The sequence below is a fragment of the Moschus berezovskii genome, chromosome 7 (assembly GCF_049115385.1).
Source record: "Moschus berezovskii isolate FMDL1 chromosome 7, NW_MosBer_1.0, whole genome shotgun sequence".
Lineage (NCBI taxonomy): Eukaryota > Metazoa > Chordata > Mammalia > Artiodactyla > Moschidae > Moschus > Moschus berezovskii.
The window spans coordinates 119,153,011-119,176,921 of record NC_142466.1 but is presented as its reverse complement, the minus strand read 5'-3'; positions in this window follow the sequence as shown (position 1 = coordinate 119,176,921).

The window sequence follows — 23,911 nt, the reverse complement described above, 5'->3', positions numbered from 1 at the left end:
TGTGCCTGCCTGGACCACGTCTGCTCCCCGAGGCTGCCCTCTGTCTGCAGAGCCCCAGATCCCCTGTCAGGAGACCCCCCGACGGCCTCCTTTCCTGCCATCCTCCCCTTCGCCCCCGTCTTCCGTGAAATCGAGCTCGGTGAGCACAGAGGCTTTGCTCTGCTCCCCGTGGGGTCCTCAGCATCTGGGGTGCCCGTCCCTTCAGGGGTGCTCAGTAATAAATGTTAAATAAGTGAATACATGGCTGTGGACACACAAAAGGCATCTAGTTATCCACACACTGGTAAAAATGAACATCTAATCTCCAGAGAAGATGAGGTCACAGTTTGACTGAAGGGGATTTGACTGGATAGGAAAACATGGGAACAGGGACATGGGACTGGACAGGAAGACCCGATTTTTACCATTTTGGTTCACAGAGAAGGATCCCATCAAACAGAATTTCTTTTTTCTTCCCCTAGAAAATGAATGAATGAAGAAAACCCCAGACAGCTACTTTTCTTCTGCTATTACTTTAACTGAAGCACTGGTTTCCCGGGTGAAAAATTTAAAATTATCATTTTGCTATATCTTTTTCCTATTGTTGTTATTGTTGTTTAGTTGTGACCCCTTGCACTGCAGCCCACCAGGGCCCTCTGCCCATGGGGTATCCCAGGCAGGGACACTGGAGTGGGCTTCCAGTTCCTTCTCGAGGGCATCTTCCCGACCCAGGGATCAGACCCCCGTGGCCTGCATTGCAGGCGGATTCTTTACACTGAGCCAATCTCTATTAATCTGTCTGCCTCACCCACATATGTGTTGCTTTTGTGCATTACTGTGTTATACATTTACATCTACCTGAACAGATAAGAAAATAGTAAGACAATATCCGCTGCTAATATCTGTGTAAATCATGCACAACCAATGAGGCCACCGTACTTGTGACTCACCGTCAGAACTAGATGTACCCAAAGTTAATTTTTGTCCGCAGCTACATATGCAAGTGTTTAAATACAAATAAAGAGAACCATATAATGTCGAAACTCCCCCAAGAATCTCCCACCTCCCACAACAGAAAGCACAGCTGGGTGTGAATATGATGGGCAACCAGCATATGATCAAAATAATAACAGAAAATATTCAACAGGCTTTCAAAAGTGCCAGTCTCCCGCTCAGACACAGGGTGGAACAAGCCTGTGTCTGTCAGTTCAGATGTCCTCTCGCCTTCGTTTTGTAAAGGAACCCAGGATTTAACAGACCTGAAGGCACGGATGGTGACTGGTCGGCAGGGCCCAGCCTAGCCTCCCTCCCTGCACACCCACGCCTGGCTGCAGGGATGGGCTGGCTCTTTAAACAGGACGGGGATCCACAGTCTCTTTAAAAATAACCCAGTTCAGAACAAGCACTGGGTGTCCCTCTCCCTCCCCCACCCCTATTTTGGGCCACCAGCCCTGTTACCACGGAGCAGAATGACATTCACAGCGGGTACAGCTGACACGTGGAGATTTGTTGGCTCGGTGGCACTAATTGGGTATCTGTACTTGGGAGGATGATGGCGCAAGGCGGAGGTGTTTAAACCTGTGAGTTCAGAGCCCCCTTTAGTGTCCATTTCCATGTAAATGAAGAGCACCCGCAGCTTCTGTCCAAGGCACGCGGTAAGACATCCACGCCAGCCCCAGACTACAGGGAGAAGCCTTGAGCAAGGAAGCCGATACAGAAGAAAACCGTTTTTTCCCTTACCTTCTGCATGCAAGATTTATGCAAGAAACTCCCATTAGCACTAATGAGACTTATGCATGTAAATCTCCCATGAAATGACAGGGGATTAGCCCCATCCATCACCGTGCAGACGTGGCTTCCAGGGAGGCTTCTAGCAGACAGACCTTAAAGTGCTGAGGCAGCAGACCTCGGCGAGGCCTGGGGAGGAGGGGTCCCCACGGAGCCACACAGCACGGGGCAGGGGGCGGAGGGGCTGATCAGCATGAGTGGGCAGGATTCAGAGATCGCAGGCAGAGCCCCCTCCTGCTCATGACACAGCGTGAGCGAAATGAGACCGATAACCTGCCTTGCGCAGATGGGTTCTCTGCCCATCACAGCTCCACACTGTCTCTCAGGAGGTCAGACGACGCATTCCCAGCAGCCAACTGTCCCCAGCGTGCTGCCAGGGTCTGCACACGCCGGGAAGGAGACCTGTTGGTGTTTTCCAGGCATCGCCGCTGGTGGAGATTCCATCTTCGCCAGGCTCGCGGGTGGAAGGGCTGTCTGATCCCTGGGATGCCTCTCCTCTCCCCCAGTGTGCCTCTGCCCACTCCCTTCCCACGGATCCGCCCCGGGTCCTCTCTGCTGGCCTCGCGGGACATCTGTCCTGCGCTGGGAGTGTCAGCTCTGCCCGGCCACGGCCTCTGCGGGCTCTGCACGAATGCTTGGTGGATATAAATACGGACGGTGACTTGCAAGGGGGGCAGGATCCTTAGGTATCCCCAGGCCACGACATGGAGAAGAAATTCCTCCCCCCACCCCAGGAGCCTTGCCTGGCCTCCCTCTTCCTCCAACACCAGCCAGCGTCTGTGCAGAAACACGCCTCCAAAGTGAACATGCCGTGACACCATGGGCTTTACGCTGCAAGTTTTCATTTCACAACACGCGCTGGGCCGCGTTCATACAGGTTCCTGCTGCAAAACTAAGTCTTAGCATTCCACTGCAGGGATACAGGAAATTCATTTAAGCAGTCTTTGTGGACAAATAGTTGTGTACAAAATCCTTCTCTTGCAAACAAGTCTACAATGTGTACTGAAAAATAGCCAAGTCTTCTAAAACGCTAAGTAGGTGACAAATGCCATTAGATCCATCCAGTCCTGCCCACCAGGCTCTAAGGTAAATGCGGTGCAGTCATGCCTGACGTCCAGAGGGAGATGGAGACTCGAGAGACCGTAGCTTGTCCAAGGTCAAGCTTGGACGTGGATCCCGCAGGCACTGCCCCACTGCAGCGTCACACGCACAGCGTCACACACACACACACACAGCTCCTGAGCCCGTCTGTGCACCGAGTCCACAGACGTGGAAGAGCTGACACGAAGGCAAGGTCCTTGCGAAGCCTCGCTGATGTTGCTCCCATCTGTAACCCACGCTCCTCAGCGCTGTTGGAGCATGGCTGGTGGGTGCGATGCCATGACCCTGTGACTGTCACATGGATGATACTCATGAAGCTGAACACCTTTTCTAATGGAAAGGCCCCTTGTATCTTCTCTGAAATATCTTCCCATATCCTTCCCAGGTGTAGTTAATAATTGTCAAGTTTAATGTGCTAGCAGGTCAGCGTCTGCCTGTCACTGCTCAGTTCTAATGGGTTTGTTCCTTGTTTGTTTGTTTATTAATGCAACCTTAAGGCATCACTACAATTTCCATCTTTTGAAAGTGATTTTGATTAGGGAAGATTTATTCATTTAGCTTCTATATTATCTGTGTTTAAATTTAACACCACTTTCAAGACTGGAATGCGTTCTTCACTATGCTTCAGCAAGTGTCTGTTAATTCCCACCCATGAATTTTACATTGGATTTAAATTGTGCATGAAAGCCACCCATGAGATAAGGGCTAACATGATTTTTATTCTGTTCAAATGAGAACATATCCACGAGGCAAAAGAAAATGATACAAGAGAGGATAGTTGTATTTCCTCCCCCAAAGAAAAAATACATAAACCTCCAGTGGCCATTCTAGAACCTTCTCTGGGATGTGGCTACTTGAAAATCCCCTTCTAGGTGTGAGAAGGAAGTGTAACGTCACTCAACAGTCCTCTTTTGGCACATACTACACAAGGCTTAGGCTACTGCATTGAGTTACAAGTTTCCATTGTCTGGCAGGAAATTTTAAAGCTTGGCATACTACTTCTTTATGAAAACATAAATTCCACTAACTCCATATAGAAGGGACTGTTGATTAGCAGACTCAGAGGTTTAATGATAAAATCTCTTCCATGGAAGATGTTGCCAGTTATTTAAGCAGAATGTGTCTCTCCAAACATACACACGATGGTAGAGCTTTATAAATAAAATGGTGAACAAACGTTCAGACCCAAGGAGAGGGTGTGAACTGCTATTCGGGAGGAAATATGAAGATTAAAGCAAAGTCTGCATTTAGCCTCGACCAGCGCCACACAGGGCCCCAGCGAGCCCTCGGGACGCATGCGTCTCACCCGCTCGGGCTGTCAGTCTCCCGGGGTGTGTGCAGCCCCTGATGGGTGTGGGTGCCCCCGGCACCCTGGGGTGTGGTGGGCGCGGACCCGGAGCGCGCGGAGGGCACAGCCACACAATACATGCCTCACCTGCTCTGGGGGCACTTCTGCTCTCGGGTGTTTCGGGAATTTTATAACATGCAGTCTGATGTTTAGAACTCCTGGGGCCAGGAACCCCCAGGTCCCTTCCGCCCGTTCCCCCTGTGGACAGCTCCGAGCGGTCCTGTGAGGTCGGGGTTGGCCCACCCAGCATGAGGGCGCCAGCAGCAAAGCCCTGGGCTCCCTGAGCACCTCTGGCTTCTGAGGTTTCCTAGGTTCAGCTCTGGGGAAACGGGAGTCAGGGCATCCCGACTCTGCAACTCGGTGTGGAAAAGCACGCCACCCCGAAGCGCCCCCAGTCTCACAGTCAGGAGGCGAGTGAGGTCATGGCCACGGGTCAGGGGCTGACCTCGCTTATGGCAGCAGGACCACTGTGGAGCCCGGACACGCTCCCTGGGTGACCCCGACCTTCAGGGGGACTTGGGGGCCCCCATCACGCGCACCCGCGTGGCCTCGCCTGCTCCCCACCCAGCTCCAAGCAAACGCCCACAGTGGGAGGCGGCTCCTCTCTGCTGGGAGGAGAGGACTGTCAGATCAGATGCTCCCATCACAGTCCGGGGTCGGGGAGCGATTAGTCAATTTGCCCCTGCTTTTCAAGATGGCAGTGGCCCTGGACTCTGAGACAAGTCACAAGAAAGCAGAGTTTCACCATCGCCCAAATTCCAGGAAAAAGCAAAGCCCCTTTATTTCTTTTTCACTATCTGTAGTACTTTATAACATCACATTTAATAAATATTGTTATAATGGCAGATAAAAATGTTATAAAGATGATTTAAGCAATACTGACGAACCACTATGAAAATGATCAAAAAGCATTATGTGGTGAATTAGGGATGATCTTGACGAAACACAGTGGGAAATTATTGGGCTGTCTTCTGGGAAGGGTGCACAAGAGCGGTGAACTCTGAGTTGTGTTAACAGCAACGCCCCGTTAGGCAAAACTGTGTGATTTAGTGGCAACCTAGCAGTTTTACACACTCTTGGTGTGCAAGCTCGTACACAGAGCACACGCACACAGGAAGTACCTGTTGTGAGCACATGTGGAGTAGTCACGGGGTAGTCATGTGTGACGTCTGCACAGGGCTTCGGGGACATGGTGGGAAGGCTAGTCCCAGCTCGAGGTCAGGAGCCTAATCGCCACCCAAGCTTGAATCCTGTCTGTGCCATTTACTGTGCACTGTTGGGCATTTAACTTTCCTATACATATGCTTCCTCTGATAGAAATTACGGATAAGAATCTGGATGGAAGAGGAACACAGGTGTTCCTGAATGGGATGTGGTGAGAGGTACTTTGAGAACAGAGCTTGGTACTTTTGTGCAGGCTGCACTTGGCTGGTATCATTAGGGTGGACTTTGGGTCTACCGGATTCTTAAGGAACACGGGCTTTCCCGGGGGCTTGGGGGGATATTGAGTATACTCCTGCCAATGCAGGAGATGCGGTTTCCATTCCTGTTGGGAAGATCCCCTGGAGGAGGAAATGGCAGCCCAGCCAGTATTCTTGCTTGGAAAATCCCATGGACAGAGAAGCCTGGTGGGCTACAGTCCACGGGGTTACAAAGAGTAGGACACGACGGGGCACGCACACACACAATGAACCCTTAGCACTTATTACCAGCATTTGCCATCTACAGTATTGTCAAGGGCTCTACTGCACTCGATCGAGCCTTTTTATCCCTATGTCACGGAAAAAGGAAGTAAGACTCTGCAGGGATTTGCCCAGAGGAACACAAATGATAATCGGCAGGGCTGGGACGAAACTAACGGTATTCGTCAGCTGTTTTAGAGAAATCTGCAGCAAAGGGTCAGGAGCAGAGATATGTGAAGCCAGAGCCATTTCAGCAGAGTCCTCTTTCTGGATGAACAGCACACTTTTCTTTAAAGTAGGCACCATTCGGAACACAATTCATGGAGTTTTTTTGGGAAGTAGATATTGATTTCGAGTGACATCTTTAGCATGGACTTTGGCTGGGAGTGAAATCTCCTCCTTGGGCCCTGGCTCAGAGGAGACTTGGTTTCCTGGAGCACCAGCTGTGGGCAGCCACAAGTGCCCAGCTCACAACTGTGGTGGCTAATTGGGACACACAGATGGAAAATGCCCTAAATCTAAACCTTGTGAAGTGGCACTTTCAGTTCTCCCATAAGAGCAAGCCCCACAGTCCTTCTTGACTGGGGGTGCTCGGAAAGTCTGGGGCTGTGGATGGGAAGTAAGTCCATGGGGTACTGGGGGGTCACTGCCAGTTGAGCAATGGTGATGGGACCATGGACCCTTACCTTGCGCCCTTCTGATGCTGAGCTGTAACCTAAAGAGTAGAACCAATGAAAAAACACTCCTGGGAATCTATAACTCAAACAACTGCAGGGCAGTAGGTGATAAGAATCTGGATGGCTGAACATGATCTCGCTGGGTGTTGGAGGTGGAAAGGGTGGTGGGCAGAGTGAGAGCAACTAGCCATCATCTTCTGGGATGAAGAGCCCTGGATCGGTCCATTCTGGAGGCTCCCTCCAAAAGGACCAGGAGATGGAGCCATCCCACATTCTCTCCCGCGGACTGCAGAAGTCACATCTATTTCACCAACACCAAACATAAGCCAGGAGGAATTGAATCCTTTGTCCAAACAAGCAGCTGTACCTGCCAAGTGACTGGCATCCATTCCTGTGCCTTGATTTCATCTCTGGTTTTGTGTTTTTCTCCTGCATAGAAGGTCACTCCCAATTCATATGTCTAATGACTTAAACTTGCAAGACCCAATTATGGGATCATGTCCTCTGCAAAGACATCTTTCCCATCTGTAATCAGAGCGAACATCTCTTTTTCATCCTCCTAAATCATCTTCCCCAAGTCTCTGGTTGCCATGAGAAGTGACCGAGCTCCTCACAGGGGCTGGGAGCAGAGATGACCAGGCTCTGCCCTGCCCTGAAGGAAGGACCTTCAGGCCTGTTTACCGTGGTCCTTACCACGGGGACGCTCTGGGGACAGCGACCATGCCTCATTCATCTTGTATCTCCTGAGCCTAGAAGGGTTTGTGGCACGAAATAGGAACTCAACATTGTTGAAAAACGGGGAACATGTGAAAACAGTAATTCATACGCGGTACCTGGGACAGAGAGGGTAGCTACGAACAAACCCTTTCCTCTGCGTCCTTGTTTGTCACGTCTGCTCTACTGCTAACTTCTGAAATACTTTCACTGGGCTTGGAAATAGAGTTGAATTAGTGATTGAACTGGGAAGGCTCCTTGGAATTAGTGATTTGTGTAAAATGTAGATCTCTAAACACAATTCCTTTCTAGCCCGTTACTGGCCACCCCCATCTGGTGTCTGCATGGTCTTGGCTACTTATTAACTACATCTTCTTAGCAGAATCACTTACGCTCTAATCTTGCCTTTACTGAGCTCTGAAGTGGGAAGAATAATCACTCAGACTCGTAGAATTTGGGAGGAATTTAGTGCTTACCCGGCGCTGATGTACAGGGCAGGGCTCGATCATTAGTAGGTTTTTTTGCTTCAAAAATGACACAGGAGGGTCATTAATCACACATTCAAATACACTGCATCTCTCCACACTGTTAGCATTGACCATGGTCTTGAGTGGTGCCCCATCACACCTAAGTTTTGTGTCTTCTAGACTCTAATTAAGAATAAACAGTTTCTGAATGCCAGAAATCTTACCCTGATGGAAGAGACCAGGTGGGATATTTCATGACATTGGTGGTTTTCTACTAAGGAACTACTGATTTCAAAATTCTGAGTTTTAAGAAATTTAATAGAAACTGTCTCTTCGTTATCAGTGTAGATTTGTGTAAAACTTTATATTTATCATTCCTATATAACTGCTTATTGTTTTCCAGACCAGGATCAGAAAAAAGAAAAGAAAATCTTAATTTTTTTAAAACTGAAAACACATGTATTTAAGATAATGTTGCAAGTTCAAATTGGATAGGAAAATTCACTACCATAAAGTATGAAATCCTCTATTTCTGTCTGATTAAGAAACTTGACCATGTCATTTATAGTTTCAAAACAAGTCCCATTAAAAGTCCAATATCACTGTTTTGCAGAAGTAGAAAAATCCATCCTACAACTCATACGGACTCTTCAGGAACCCCCAAATAGCCAACACAATCTTGAAAAAGAAGAACAAATTTGGAAGTCTCATACTTTCTGATTTTAAAACTTAACTACAAACTTACAGTAACCAAAATAGTGTGCTACTGGCATAAAGACACATCCAGAACAATGGAATAGAATAGACAGCCTATAAATAAACACTTCATATGTGGTCAAATGATTCTTGACAAGGGTGTCAAGACCACTCGAGGGAAAAAGGGCAGTCTTTCAACAAATGGTGTTGGGGAACTGGGAAAGAATGACACTGGCCCCTTACCTTGCCCCAGATACAAAAAGTCACTCCATATGGGTCAAACCTCTGAACCAGACATCGGAGCTAAAACTACACAACTCTGAGAAGAAAATATATAGGAAAATCTTCATGATGTTAGACTTGGCAATGATTTCTTGGATATGATACCAAAAAACACAGAACAGAAGAAGGATAAATTAGACTATGTTAAAATGAAAGACTTTTGGGTATCAAAGGACACTCCCAACCAAACGCCAAGGCAAACTACAGAATGGAAAAAAATATTTGCAAACCATTCATCTAATAAGGGCTCAATATCCAGAATATATAAACAACCCTTATAACTCAGTGATAACAACAAAGCTATCTGACTAAGGCAAGAAACCTCAATAGACATTTACCCACAGAAGATGCACAAGTGGCCAATGAGTACGTGAAAAGACCTTCAACCTCAGTATCATGAGGGAACTGGAAGTCAGAATCACAGAGGATCCCGCTTCACATCCTTTCACATGGCTGTGACTAAAAACAAAACAACACAGAAGATAGGTGTTGGGGAGTGTGTGGAGAAACTGGAACACTTGTGCATGGATGGTGGGAATGTAAAATGCGGCAGCCATGATTGAAAACAGTGTGGAAGTTCCTCAAAAAAGTAACATCGGATCAGACAGTTTCACATCTGGGTATATCCATGAGCAGAACTGAAAGCAGAGACTCAAACAAATATTTGTACACCCATTTATAGCATCATTATTCTTAGTAACCAAAGGTGGAAGCAACCCAAACGTCCATTTACAGAGAGGGATAAACCCAATGTGGTCTCTGTTTACCACAGAATCTTATTCAGTCTGAAAGGAGAAGGGGATTCTGACGCCGGCTACAATGTCACGCTGTTAAAATGACCAGTCAGTAGTGGGCGACAGTCCATGGGGTCGCAAAGAGTCGGACACGACTTAGTGACTAAACCACCAAAGGACCGCTCACATATAATTCCGCTCACACGGGGTCCCTAGAGCAGGCAAATTCAGAGAGACAGGAGGCGGCTGGTGGTTTCCAGAAGCCAGGGGAGGCGGAGGTGAGTGCTTAGTGGAGACAGAGTTTAAACTGGGGAGATGAACAGGTTCTGGAGATGGTGGTGAGGATGGTGCTCAGCTCTGCGGATGAGCTCCCCACTGCCGAGCTGTACACTTAGAGACGGCTCAGGTGGTCAACCTTACGTTCTACATATTTCACCACGATTTAAAAAAACCCTTAAGGAAGAACATTAGCCATAACTGGGCATTTCCAAGGACCTGACCCTCATGGGCCACAGCAGCACCAAGGGAGGCTGATCATCTGTAACTGAAGCGACCTGTGATGACCCCGGACAGTGCACACAGGCCCTCACTAGAGACATGCCTAATTTCCTTAAAGACAGAGTCCCTGAGTGGACTAGCTGTGGAAAGAGACGTCTAATTTTAAAGCAACTCTGTACAAAGGGACTTCCCAGGCAGTGATAGTGGAAAGAATCCACCTACCAATACAGGAGACCCAAAAGACACGGGTTTGATCCCTGAGATAGGAAGATCCCCTGGAGGAGGGCATGCAACCCACTTCAGTGTCCTTGTCTGGAGAATCCCATGGACAGAGGAGCCTGCCAGGTTACAGTCCACGGGGTCACACAGAGTTGGATGCAACTGAAGCAACTTAGCAGGCATGCCGTACAAAGAAGCCCCCGCACAACTGACAAAGGGTGGACAGACCTGGCTATGAAATTATTTTCCAGGAAATGTTGTAATTGGATAAAAGACCGTTTGAGTCTCTGTTTAGTAACAGTGATAAATTCTGACGTTGTACTGAGTTGATGAAGGTTAAGGGACCTTCTACCCTTGATCAAATACAGAATCCTCCATCACAAACCTGTCTCTGTGCTTTTCCAAGTATATGTTAAGGTAACACACACACGTCTGCTCGTGGAGCCTGGAGCAGGATGCGGATCCTTACCTTTACGTGGCCCTTGGATCGCCATGCATCTGTGGACCACCTGGACCCTTCCCCGACGGGATGTTGTGGATAATTCCAGAGACACAGACTCCTGGATGGGCCCGATAACTACATTTTTTCCTCCTCTGCGAGGTGCAGTCGGTCTAGAGAAGAAGCAGAGGGCAGAGGAGTGAAGTCGATGTCCATAGTGCAGGAAGGGTCCTACCTGGGGGTCCAAACACCAGCAAGGTTCGCCTTGAGGAGGAGAGCTGGAGACAAGCAGCTGGTGCACACACAGGCCGGGACGCCCCAGGGGACCTGGGGACGGTGTCACGGTGGAGTCAGTCTCCATAAAAGACTCCTTATAGGAAAATCTCTTTAGAAAACTAAACTACTGTTTGTGATGTCAAGATTACACAAAACTGCAGCCGTGCTCTCCTAAAACCAAGTGTAAGAGCTATTTTTGATTGGGTCTGAAAATCTTAAAGGCAGTATGAAATATTTAGAAGCAAATTAGGAATGCAGAATAATGTATCTGTGTGTCGACACAGAGCTTCTCCTGTCATAGGTTGTCAGATGTGTTTTTTTTTTATCTTCTCCATTCAAAAGACAGCAAATAAGCTATAGTCCTTCCCACAGAAAAGGCTTTACAAGGACATGCTATTTGCTAATGAAATAGGAAAGCAAAGTACAACCTCTTAAGTATTCATTTAAAAATTTTATTTGTTGTAACTATAAAGCAACAACCGAATGTAGCGTTTAAAATGGCCTTTGTGCATAATCTTCTATGATGAATATTTGCAGAGTGGGCACAGTTATTCTGAAGATGTTCTGAGATGTTACTAAATTGGTTACCAGTGGTTTGAATGGAATTCAAGGCAGTGGTTTTATGAAAATGCATCTTAATTCTCATCATATGAAGAACATCAAAGTAGACAAATTTAAATAAATCTTATAAATCAGTCAACACAAAGCAAAACAATTATGTGATTGAAAAATAAGTGAAAAGGATGGTATATTAATGATCAAAGCCACTTCATCTGATCCATTGCCAACACTCTGCTCAAAAATCACATTTCAGCGAGTAATTTACACATTTCACTTTTCTGGTAATCCCTCTATGGCTCTAAGCATTTCCTAAAGGACTAAGGCAGTATCACACAGTTCCCCTTCTTTTCAGGGAATCTGTGAGGTTCTACCCTGCAAGGACAAAGCTTACCCTGAGGGGCAGTCAGGAAAACGATAGCTTTCCATGAATGTAATTAGGATCTATGAGATCCTAATTTGTGGACAACGTTTCATTTGGTACATGCCCTATTCTCCACTCCCACATTCATAAATAAATCAGCGAGTTGAAACAACATTCTCCTTCCCATGTAGACACCACCCTGCTCTGAGCCTTTCCCAGACCGACTCCTCCAAATAACACCGAGTCTGTTCTTTCATCCTATGACAGACTTCCCTGGTTCCCTAAAGCTCATGGGGAGCTGGGGTTCCCCGCAAAGCTGAGACACACAGAAGTTAGGGTGGCTGTCAGCAGGAGATACCACGTCTCCCCCAGAGGGGTCTTTACCCTCTAGTCCCATGTTGGATGTAGCTTAAATACTCATTGACAGACGGATTACAGGTGAAATGCCCGAGAAGTGCATTTGATGCTTCTGACGAAATGCAGATCTATTTTGATTTAAGATGATTGAGATGTAAAACAGAAATTTCTTCTCTAAGTCAGCAGTTTAAAAAACAGAATGGAGGTTCCTGAGCCAGTTCTTTGAACAAAACGCGTCTCACTGTGTAAGGAACGGCGGAGCACGTGTATGACGGAGCCCTCAGGGACGTGCGCTCCTAAGACACCGCCTGCCCCCGTCCCTGCCGCCTCTGCTGCCTGCGGTGATTTGAGATGGACTTCCCAGGATGAGCTCTGAGGGGTTTAGTGAGCAGCTCAGTTGCCAAACACAAAGGACACGAATGGCACTGGCAGCAGGCCGCCTCTGGGCACTCGAGCATGCTGCCCCAGCTCCTCTCGTTCACCCCCACTCAGGTGTGGCTCCCGGGCTTTCCTTACGGCATTTGTCATTGTATGAAATGACTGCACTCATTTCTCTTTCTCTTAAACTACCTGCTTTGAGACAATCGTAGATAATCCACCTGCTGCTGAAAGAAGCGATGCCGAGAGCTGGACCAGCAATCGCACCTGTGCCCAGCGAGCCGTGGCTGACCTGCCCAAGGCACCTGGGGTGGCGGGTGGTGGCGAGGAAGGGGTTCATGTGGGTCGGGGACACCTGTACCGGGCTTCAGTCTGGGGCCGTGGGATCCCCTTCCCAGGAACTCAAATCATTGTCTCATCTTAAAATAGTACACAGTAAAGAAGTGATCTGAAGTAGAAACTCAGTTTTAGACCACTGTGTTATAAGCGGCTGTATTATAAAATTCACTTTAACTTTACCTTTATTAATATTCATGACCGAAGACAGACTTTGACTTTCTCCATTTAAGAGGACTAGGGATTGTTTAGCTTTTAGCTGAGTCACGTAGAGAATAAAGAGCATGATTTGCCCCCAATTCAAGGGCGATTGATAACTTTGTTTTTGGTTTAGACTGATTATATATTAAGAGATAGAGTGAAATTTAGTCATTCACCTTGTCGTGAGAAATAGACACACACGGCCCTTGCTTTGAAACATTTGCATTTTGGACTGAAGAAAACCAGGCTTCCCTGTTTCTTCCTTCCCGTCCTCACTCCTTTCTTTTGTTATTTTTAAATGTGTTTCCTGATGATGAGGTAGGAGAGGATATTCCAGGCTGGGATCTGGAAGCACTTCTCCATATATAACAAATCACAAACAGGGTCACCTTTTGTCTCTTTATGTGTATAAAGTGGCTAAAAAGCTGCTTTGATATAATTTTCACTCTCTCTAATTTTTTCTTCTAACCTTTTAAAAACACCATCCGAGAAATTGTGAGCAGCAGTCTGAGGAAGCTGGCCCTGTGAGTGCACTGTGAAGGGCGGGTGGGCCATTTTGAGGCAGATCTGCTCCTTATTTGCAAGTTAGTGCTCCTTCTGCTTCGTGCTTTTGCTGGCGGCTCACGGTGACTCCTGGCTCACGTGCATTACAGAAATACCAGCAGTGCCGCCAGGCCCGCGAGCCACGCGGCTGAGAGTTGCCTCTGAGCTCCTGGGGAGCCTCCGGGGACCGCCAGAACCCCCAGCAACTCAGGGCCCATTTGGAGCCCCAAAGAATGGTTCTGCTGGGAACCAAGAGTGTCTTTACTAGGCTAGTGTTAAATATAGATGTTGGAACAGCTGTGTTTGGTGCCTTTGTTAACAGGGACCCCTAAGAGAGCCTTGAAAGCCCTGGGGAATTCGTCAGCCATTGTGGGAACATGCCGTTATCAGGAGGTGCGCGTTTGTCAGTCTCCAATGGGCGGGGGGTGGGGAGGGGTGCAGGAGGAGCTGGGGGGAGGACTGGGGTGGAGTCTGGCTGTGCTCTCCTCCTGGGGGAGAGGTCGCAGCCTCCTCCTGCTCACCCCCTCGTCCAGCTCAGCCCAGACCCGGGTTCTGTGAAGCTCTTCCCTGGTCCCAGGACCCGAGAGCCTTCAGTCTCCACTCAGACCACCTGTGGTCCTTAGGCCGCAAAGACCAGTGTCACCATGAATGGCAGGAAGCACAGATGAGGGGAGGGATAAACGAGGAGCTTGGGATTATTAATAACAGACACACACCGCTGTGCAATAATCAAATAGATGGTCAGCAAGGACTACTGTACAGGTCGGGGACGCCACTCGATACGTTGTAATAAGCTTTTGGGAAAAGAACCTGACAGAGTGGATGTGTGTGCACACAGAACTGAAGCACTGTTTTGTCACCTGAAACCGACACAACGCTGTAAGTCAACTATTGTCGTTCAGTCTTTCAGTCGTGTCTGACTCTCTGGACCCCGTGGACGGCAGCACGCCAGGCCTCCCTGTCCATCACCAACTCCCGGAGCTGCTCTAACCCATGTCCACCGAGTCGGTGATGCTATCCAACCATCTCACCCTCTGTCGTCCCCTTCTCCGCTGCCTTCAATCTTTCTCAGCATCAGGGTCTTTTCCAGAGTCAGTTCTTTGCATCAGGTGGCCAAAGTATTGGGGTTTCAGCTTCAGCATCAATGGATACTCAGGACTGATTTCCTTTAGGATGGCCTGGTTGGATCTCCTTGCAGTCCAAGGGACTCTCAAGACTCTTCTTTCCTCCAGTTCACTTTTGTCTCTTTTCCATTCTCCTTGTTGGCTTGTTCTGGTTTCCTTCAGATTAGAGGATGTTCTCAGGCATCTGAGAATCCTTGGCGGTTGTTAGCATTTACCTGGGCAGCATCGGCGTGCCTCCTGGATGGATGCCCTGCTCCACGCTCACATGGGTGATGCATCTGGATCTCGGGCTTCTGTGTCAGGTGTGTGATCCGCATGTGGTGAGTGAGAACTGAACTCTGTGCCCAGGTGGCATGGGCTTCGAGTCCAGGCTTCCGCTGCTTGTCTGTGCGCTCTTGGTGAGTTACTGAATTTTTTTCTGCATCAGTTTCCTCATTTGTAAAGGGGTCACCACAGAAGAGCTTATAAAGAGCTTATAGAACTTTCAAAAAGCGGCACATTACTGGACTGTGTCTGCTACACAGTGAGAGCTATAGAAGGGTGTTTTGAACCAGTCAGTTGATAAACAAGCACCTCTCACCCGAGGAACCTGCTAGGGAGAAGATTGGGGGGGTCGCCAAGGGCTGAATACTCAGCAGCTGCCCTTCCTCTGGGTCTGGATTTCTGCACAGCGTCAGCCTCAGCCCCCCAAGAGCCCTCTGCTCTGTCCCACCAGAGAGTAAACCCGAAGTTCCCTGCTGGAAGGGAAAGACCTCTGGGGTCCACACGGCCTTTAGCCCTTCAACCAACTCGCCGGTTACCAGTGCAGCTCCATCTCACCTCCCGTGGGGCCCGAACCTACCAGTCCTGGACGTGTGAGCATCCTGGGAAGGGTCTGAGCCCACCCGCCTCCCTGCACCTCACCCCTCACCTGTCCCTGCCCTCTAGCCTCAGACGGGTCGCCATCGGCTCCCCTCTGTTCTGTCTGTTTCTTTTAGTATACATGACTGTTCTGTCATTTTAGTGGGACTTGAGGTGAGAGTAGAAGCCAACGTTCTTGAATCTGCCATCTTTAACTGAACACGCAAAGTCTGTTCATCTCTTTACAGGAAAGCTACATTCTGAGAGGAGCACAAGACAAGGAGAAGGTGTTTCTTTTTAATCCTTTCCTCCTAGAAAGCAGTCATCTAGAACCCCATCTTTATCTTGAGTTGACTCTAACTAGATTTGTGTATTGGGTACAAGCATTTATGCCTGTTCAGTTCAATTCAGTTCAGTTGCTCAGTCCTATCCGACTCTTTGTGACCCCATGAACTGCAGCACACCAGGCCTCCCTGTCCATCACCAACTCCCAAAGTTTACTCAGACTCATGTCCATTGAGTTGGTGATGCCATCCAACCATCTCATCCTCTGTCATCCCCTTCTCTTCCCACCTTCAATCCCCCCCAGCATCAGAGTCTTTTCCAGTGAGTTAGTTCTTCGCATCAGGTGGCCAAAGGATTGGAATTTCAGCTTCAGCATCAGTCCTTCCAATGAATATTCAGGACTGATTTCCTTTAGGATGGACTGGTTGGATCTCCCTGCAGTCCAAGGGACTCTCAAGAGTCTTCTCCAACACCACAGTTCAAAAGCATCAATTCTTTGGCACTCAGCTTTCTGTATAGTCCAACTCTCACATCCATACATGACCACTGGAAAAACCATAGCCTAGACCTGATGGATCTTGGTTGACAATGTCTCTGCTTTTGAGACCAACGAGTAAACTCTTCTCATTTTGTCTCCACTGTCTGTTGCCCAGGTGATTGGTCCGCAGTGATTTCCTCTCGATTGCTTCTCTTTTTCATCACACCCTAGCCTTTTCCAGTCCCCTCTCCCTTCCCTCCTAATGTCCTCTTCCCACACCTTCCAGGCCCACGTTTGCCAGCTTTCCACATCAGTTCTGCCTTTTGGAGTCAAGGCCTTTCTCTCCACAAGCCTCCCCTTCAGGAGTGATGGGAGGCTTCCTCCCTGATGGGACCGTGGCTCACTTACATTTGTGTCTCTAGAACACAGGCAAAAACCAGGCCCTGCACAGTGAAAGCTGGTCTGTGCAGTGCGAGCCCCGTGGCCTCCCGTGGACCCCCAGGCTCCCGTGTCCCCCGCTTTTCTCTGGGGTCTCACAGGGCAGCGCCCAGCATGCTCTGTCTTTACCTGCTGCAGTGTGGTCACTTGTCGGGTTTCTGAGCCTAGACTCAGAGCTGCAATTCTGCGTTCCTCCATCGTGTCCCCGAGAAAGACACTGGGAGGTCTTTTTTTCTTTTTCCCTATTTCCACAATAATTATCTGAGCAAAGAATCTAGATGGAACAACTCTCCCTAGGATGCTGGAACATGTCCCTCCATTGCCCTCTTCCTCCTGAGGATCCTGGCCGTGTCCTCCCTGCCGCTGCCCTGACTGTCTGCCCCACTTCAGAGGGGCTTCAGAAGTAATGCCCAGGTCCCCCCTCTTCCCCAGCATCGGGGTTCAGGGAAAGCACACGCTTCCCCAACGACTCACAGCCTCGGCCTTGCAGACTGACTTTCTGGTTTCAGGCGGGCTTACTGCCCTTGCATCTGGCCGCCCTCTGTCGCACCACCCCGCCCCCTCCCAGGAGCATGGATGGAGCCGTGTATCCCATGGGAAGCGATGGAGCCCTCCCAGGTCTGCGTCTCGGGGAGCCCAAGGTAAGAAAGCTCGTGGAAAGGCTGGGGTTGGAGAGAGTCAGGATAGGAAGGATGGCATGCTACCAGCGCCGCGACCCAGACACACTGGGATCCTGGACACAGTGATCCCAGATACACTGCGACCCCGGACACACTGGGACCCTGGACACAGTGATCCTGGACACACCGGGACCACAGACATACTGCAACCCCAGACACAGCAGGACCCCTGACACATTGTGACCCCAGAAACACGGGGACCCAGGACACACTGGGACCCTAGACAGGCGACTATGCCCCTCAGGGCCCAGTTTCCTGGCCTCCTGGAGCTCTGGTGATGGTTAGTGGGAGCCCACAGCGTGATCACAACAGGGTGTCTGCCTCAAGCGGGACTGATGACTCAAGGACATAGATTCTGAACAGGAAGCTGGGACAGAGGATCGGCACAGGCGTGCAGAATAACTTTAATGACTTTCCCCAAAAATGTGAGTTGAGGTGTGTGGGGAAGAGAACAGTTTTAATTTCAGCAGCGGTTTGTTTCACAGGTGACTCAGGCTCACTGCCCAGGGCACAGTCTCCTCCATGGTGGACGGAGGGCTTTGGGCAAAGACAGATGTGTTTCCAGTTTAGAGGGACACCGAGGGCTCTCTGGGGAGCTGGGTGGGAGGAGCTCTGTGGGGTGGTCCAGTCGGGCCAAGCTGGAAGGTGCCCCCCAACTCCTCCACCCAGACCTCTCCGAGTCCCTCTGCTTCCTCCGTGGGGCTTTGATGCCCCTGCACACAGAGCTCGTCCCTCGGGAGAAGTGGGGCCCCTGCGGGTGCTGGGTTTGCACATCCTCCTGGGGTGAAGGGACTGCGAGGGCATGAACGGGTGGAGGGGCGCTGCTGGCCGCGAGGCAGACCCTTCACGCACACCCCTCGCCTGGACCCTTCGCGCTTACAGACAGAGCACACCGCCGGCTGTTGCCCAGTTTTGGTGACTTGCAAACTGGCCTCAGCCACTCCCCCACCAGCTGCACTTAGTTTACACTGTGGAGCTCAAGCCCCACGGATGCATCTGGTCTGTAGTAATGTCCCCCCATCAACTCCAATTGAGGTTTATTTCATTTTTGGGCAAACCTTCCACATATGTATTTATTGCATAATCATAGCTAGAGTTCTTGCCAATTTCTGCTCAAAGATTTATAGTTGGGAACACCTGTGTGCAAACTCAGCTTTAACTTTTTAAGTTAAAGCTCACAAGTGCTTTTCTGTCTTTTAATAATAAGAATATTATGATTATAAAAAGCACAGTGGGAATGCTGAAGAGATCATTGATGTCACACCCATGGGGTGATTAAATATGTCCAGGTGGACCCAAACATATCAGGAGGTTGACTTTTCAACTCTTTTCCAACCCAATAATCTCTGAAATCTTGAATAATAGATATAACCTCAGTTTTTGATAACCTTAAAGCTTTTGAGGTGAAACTATTGACAAGGTGATGGAACACTTAAAATATCTGAGAGGGTTCAGGTAAACAAGACACACCTATTTCTTTATAGTAAAATAAGTACATTTTAGAGAAACTTCTTGAAAAGTAAACTTTTTCAGTTGAATAATTTTCCCTATTTTCTTTCACTATAAAATGTCAGATAGTTTTAGATTGAAATATTTGACTGTTGGCTGAAATAATCAAAATTATAAAACTGATAGATTTCTAAAAACTCATCAAATTATAGAGAGCTACAAGCTTCAAATCAAAGGTTAACAAGAGCCACTTATGATCCTAAAATTCAGTTACACGTGTACAAAGCCACAAATATGTTCAAAGTTAAAATGTAGAGCTTAAGTGTAAACCTTAACACTAGCTATCATTCCCACCTCAGGTAAGCATGTTATTTATTTATTTCTGTGTATAAATTTTTTAAATTAAAGAAATCCATGCATTCTTTAGAGACTGCTTTCCAGTTACAGTTATAAGCCATGCTGTGCATCTCCGAGCTGTTTTCACTCAGTGGTTTGGCCTCCCGTCCCCCGCCTGGAAGCCCCGCTTCCCTCACTGGTCACCACCGGCTTGTTCTCTGTATCTGTGCTAAGCCAGCTCAGTCGTGTCCAACTCTCTGTGACCCCGTGGACTGCAGCCCAGCAGGCTCCTCTGTCCATGGGATCCTCCAGGCAGGAGTACTGGAGTGGGTCGCCTTTCCTCCTCCAGGGGCCCTTCCCGACCCAGGGGTCGAACTTGCTTCTCTTGTGTTTCCTGCACGGGGAGGCGGATTCTTCGCCACTAGCGCCACCTGGGAGGCCCTGTATCCGTGAGTCCGCTGCTTTTTGCTATGTTCACTAGTTTGCCGTATTGCTAGATTCCACGTTCAGGTGAGGTCACACAGTATGTGTCTCTCCCTGTCTGACATCTCACGTCCCCTCAGCCTGCAATGAGGCAGCCCTTCCCAAAGCAGCTGCCATCGGATGGGGCTTGATTGCCTGCCTGAGACTGTCTTCACATTTTAACCTTCATCCTGGCGGCCTGGGTTTTAACCACCTTCCACCAGCTTGAATTGACCAACATATGTGACCTTGTGAATTTCTCTGCACTTGTCCATAAAGGAAGAGAAAGGCCCCCCTTGGCTTAGCAGTGGGCACCTCTTCTCCTCCATCATTCTGAAGAAGCCTGTCTCTGGTGTGTTCTGTGCCAACCTGACCCTGTGTTTATTTACCTAATTGGATCAGTTGACACTGTTTCCTAAAGAACTTATAAAAATGCTGCTTCTTCTAGACCTTAATAATTTGCTAAAGTTTGTTAAACTTTATCTTTTACACACACACACACATACAGACACACATACAAAATCTAGAATCCTAGTTGGAAGTTACAACAGAAAGAAGATATTAGGCACCGAAGAACAGCAAGAGAACTCATATTCTTACATTCTGAGGGAGTGCTGTATTCTTTGCAAACTGTTTGTTTTCCTGCCTTCTTGCCTCGTGTCATTTTCCTGGCCAGCTCACTCCTATAAATTCATCTACTTTCCCTTAAATTCACTAGGTTAAATTCTACTCACTTAGTTAGGCCCAGCTCAATTGTCACTTTCTCCCAAAAACCTCCTTTCAACTCCCCAAAATAGTTTTTAAAGAACCAAAACACCTTTAAATCTTTTCATGTAACAGAAAAATTATACCTTGTACTGGAGTTAGAGACACATCCTATTCATCTCACTAAGCTGGGTGTTTAGGGTGTTAGTATAGAGTCAGGTGATGAAAAAGACAGCAGAAAAACTCACAGACTGCGTGGTCTGTCCCACGGATGTGTTCAGTGATTTGTAAATACTGACTCGTAGAAGCCTCATGAGCCCTGGGGCAGGACGGGGGCTCCCGCCCACAGACGGATTCTGGAGAAGACTCTGCCGTAAGCATGAATGGTGCTGTCCATAAACACCCTCCACGCTCAGTGTGAAGTTAAATAATGCCTGGCTCTTATTTTCACCCAAGTGCTGAACTGGAAAGGCCACTGAGTCTAAAGCAAGACCAGTTCCAGGAGGACTCTGGGGACGGCACCCAGAAATGAGGACAGCTGGGTGGGGTGTTCAGAAGGGGCCTGCGTGGGGTGGTCTCGTCTGCGGTGAGCGGCCCTCAGTGTGGGAGGACAGGGGAGAAGGAGCCGCCGGAGCCTGCTCCCGCTTCCTCTGCCTCGTCCTCAGAAGGACGCGGAACCAGGGTGTGGTGGGGCGGCTGCACAGACTGCTGTTTACAGGAACATCATTCAGGACAGCGTTCAGATCAGTATGAGAGGGTATAAAGCAGCCCATATGTTTAAGAAAAGAAGTGCAGCCACTCTGCAGGGAAGACTTACTGAGAGGTGTCAAAGGAGATCTGAGTCAGCAGAGGAACAAACCACACTGTGCTGAGGCCACAGACTCATCTGCGACCTGAGGTCTCCCCAGACTGAGACCTGAGGTCTCCCCAGACTGAGGTCTGAGGTCACAGACTCATCTGCGACCTGAGGTCTCCCCAGACTGTCTGAGGTCTCCCCAGACTGAGGTCTGAGGTCTCCCCAGACTCATGGATCACGCACTTTCAACCAAAATACCAAACAGGTGGTGCAAGAAGCGTGATATGTTTACATGGAACAGCCATGGGTCAGGGATGTCTTGTGAAGAGTATCAGAGAGGGGCAGGTTGCTAACTAGACATCGGTTCTGAAATGGTAGCAATCAAGCCCAGGGGATAATGCTATGTGTTGGCAAATTAACCTATGAAATAGGATAGAGTCTGTAAACATCCCAGTACCTGTTACGTGGGAGGACTTCGGGATGGAGAAGCCTTGTCAAAAGAGAAAAAAGAGACATTCTCCAACAAAAGGAATAAAAAACTGATCATCTGATGGCAAAAAATAAAGTTGGATTCTTACATCTTCTACAAAGTAAACTCAAAGTGGATTGAGGAGTTTAAATATTAAAAACAAAACCTCAAAACTCATCTTAGAAACACAGATTAATATATTCTTAGATCTCGGAAAAGTAAAAAAAAAGTAAGACCACAAAAGCACTGACAATAAAAGAAAAGATGGATGAACTTGACAATATTAAATTAAAAACTTCTTATAAGAGACACCTTAAAGAAAGTGGAAAGTCAAACTCGGGGAAGACATATTCTTGATTTGCATAAAGAATATATAAAGGCCTAAAAATAAATAAGAAAAGCATACTCAGTCCAATGAGAGATTGGGCAGAAAGCATTAATAAGCATTTTGACAAAGAGGAAACACATTCTTGTATGGGGAGATTGTTAACAATTATTTATCAAAGATATGCAAAGGTGAGATCCTATTCTCCCAGCTCTTGACAGAGAGTCTTGAAAAGTCTGATGATGCCAAGTGTTGGGGAGATGACGGCCGGTGTCTTAGAGGCTTCATTTCCTATCAAGAGACTAGCTTCAGAGAATGCTTACACTTGGAAGGATCTGAGAAGGCACTGGGCCCAGTGACCTCACCTGTGAGCTCTTATGTCCCCTTGGTGTGGAGGGGGGAATCCCATGAGTATGCCTAATGATGACCAAGGGAGCCCACTCCAGCCTGTACAGCAAGGGCTTCCTGTGTCTTCAACAGAAAGGAGAGTCCTGCGGCTAGAATGTTTGAAAGCTCATGGACAAAAGCGCCCTCCCTGCACGGACGAGCAAACGCAGACTGAGCAGAGTCACGAGAAGGCAGAGCAGCCACAGGGACTGGCACTGCCTGGCCGACCTCCCCCCGCTGCCCAGGCAGTCCACTGCCTGCTTCCTGAGAAGAGTCCAGGAGGGAGCGAACAACATTCCTGGGTACTTGCACATCCCCTGAAATTCTGAAGTGTGAGCTCTGTGTCCTCAAGAAACATAAATGGAATGCACTACTTGCTCTTCACATAAACAGGGTGCTGGCGGTTCGGTTACCAAGTTGTGTCCAACTCTTGAGACCCTGTGGACTGCAGCCCGTCAGACTCCTCTGTCCACAGGATTTCCCACCAAGAATACTGGAGTGAGCTGCCATTTCCTTCTCCAGGGGCTCTTCCCGACCCAGGGATCGAACCCGGGTCTCCTGCATTGCAGGCGGATTCTTTACCGACTGCGCCACCAGGGAAGCTCCACACATAACCATATTTCTGAACAGTTTACCTTAAAGTGAATGTCTGAAACATAATAGCATTTTCCTGCTGTACCACAAGACCACAAAAATAATCTCAAGATAAAGATCAGAGTCTCATCTTCAAAATTAGTTCAGAGGAACCCACGCTTTGAGGTCAAACCGGGATGCCAGCAGGTCAAAGACTTGAGAGAACAGCGATTCGGAGTGGAGGGGATTTTCTCCGGGCTTGGGAAGCTGTTCGTCAAGCACAGACACTCCTACCCACAGAGAACAGGGGCTCAGAGACCCTGCGGGCTCCTCCCTTCCTGACACGGGGCGACTCAAGAGTGGTCGGCTCTGTGTCTGGGCGGCCGGGCCCTTTCCTCCCAGACACAGGGGCTGCTGGATTTGTGGAAGGACCATCTTCATGGAGCGCAGACGGTGGGAGGGGACAGTGGGGAGCAGACAGCCGTGGAACACTGGACAAAGAACCGCGTCCTTCGAGGAAACTGGCCCAGCCGGAGGACGCTTCTAACTCAGACGAGGTTCAGGCGGCGATTCCACGTCAGCTCTCTGGCCTCCGTACTCCGTAAAAGTGAATATGGTCCCTGCACCCACCCCCGTGCCTTCTACCTGCCCCCTGCCTGTGGGAAACTTTAGTCACAGAATAAGTTGAATCAGAGAAAGGAGAAATGTGGAAACAAAGTAGACAAATAATGATAACGCAGTCATTACGCACAGTCAAGGACTTTTAGTCCTTTCTCAAGGGCTGCAGACAACATTCTGAGCCACATCCTGTGAGCTCTTGCAGACACGGAAACCCCAGGTAGAGAAGTGAAGCACTGGATGTGCAGACTGTACCCAGGACTCGAGCTGCCACAATTCTGAGAACTGACGGCAAAGAAATGGGAACAA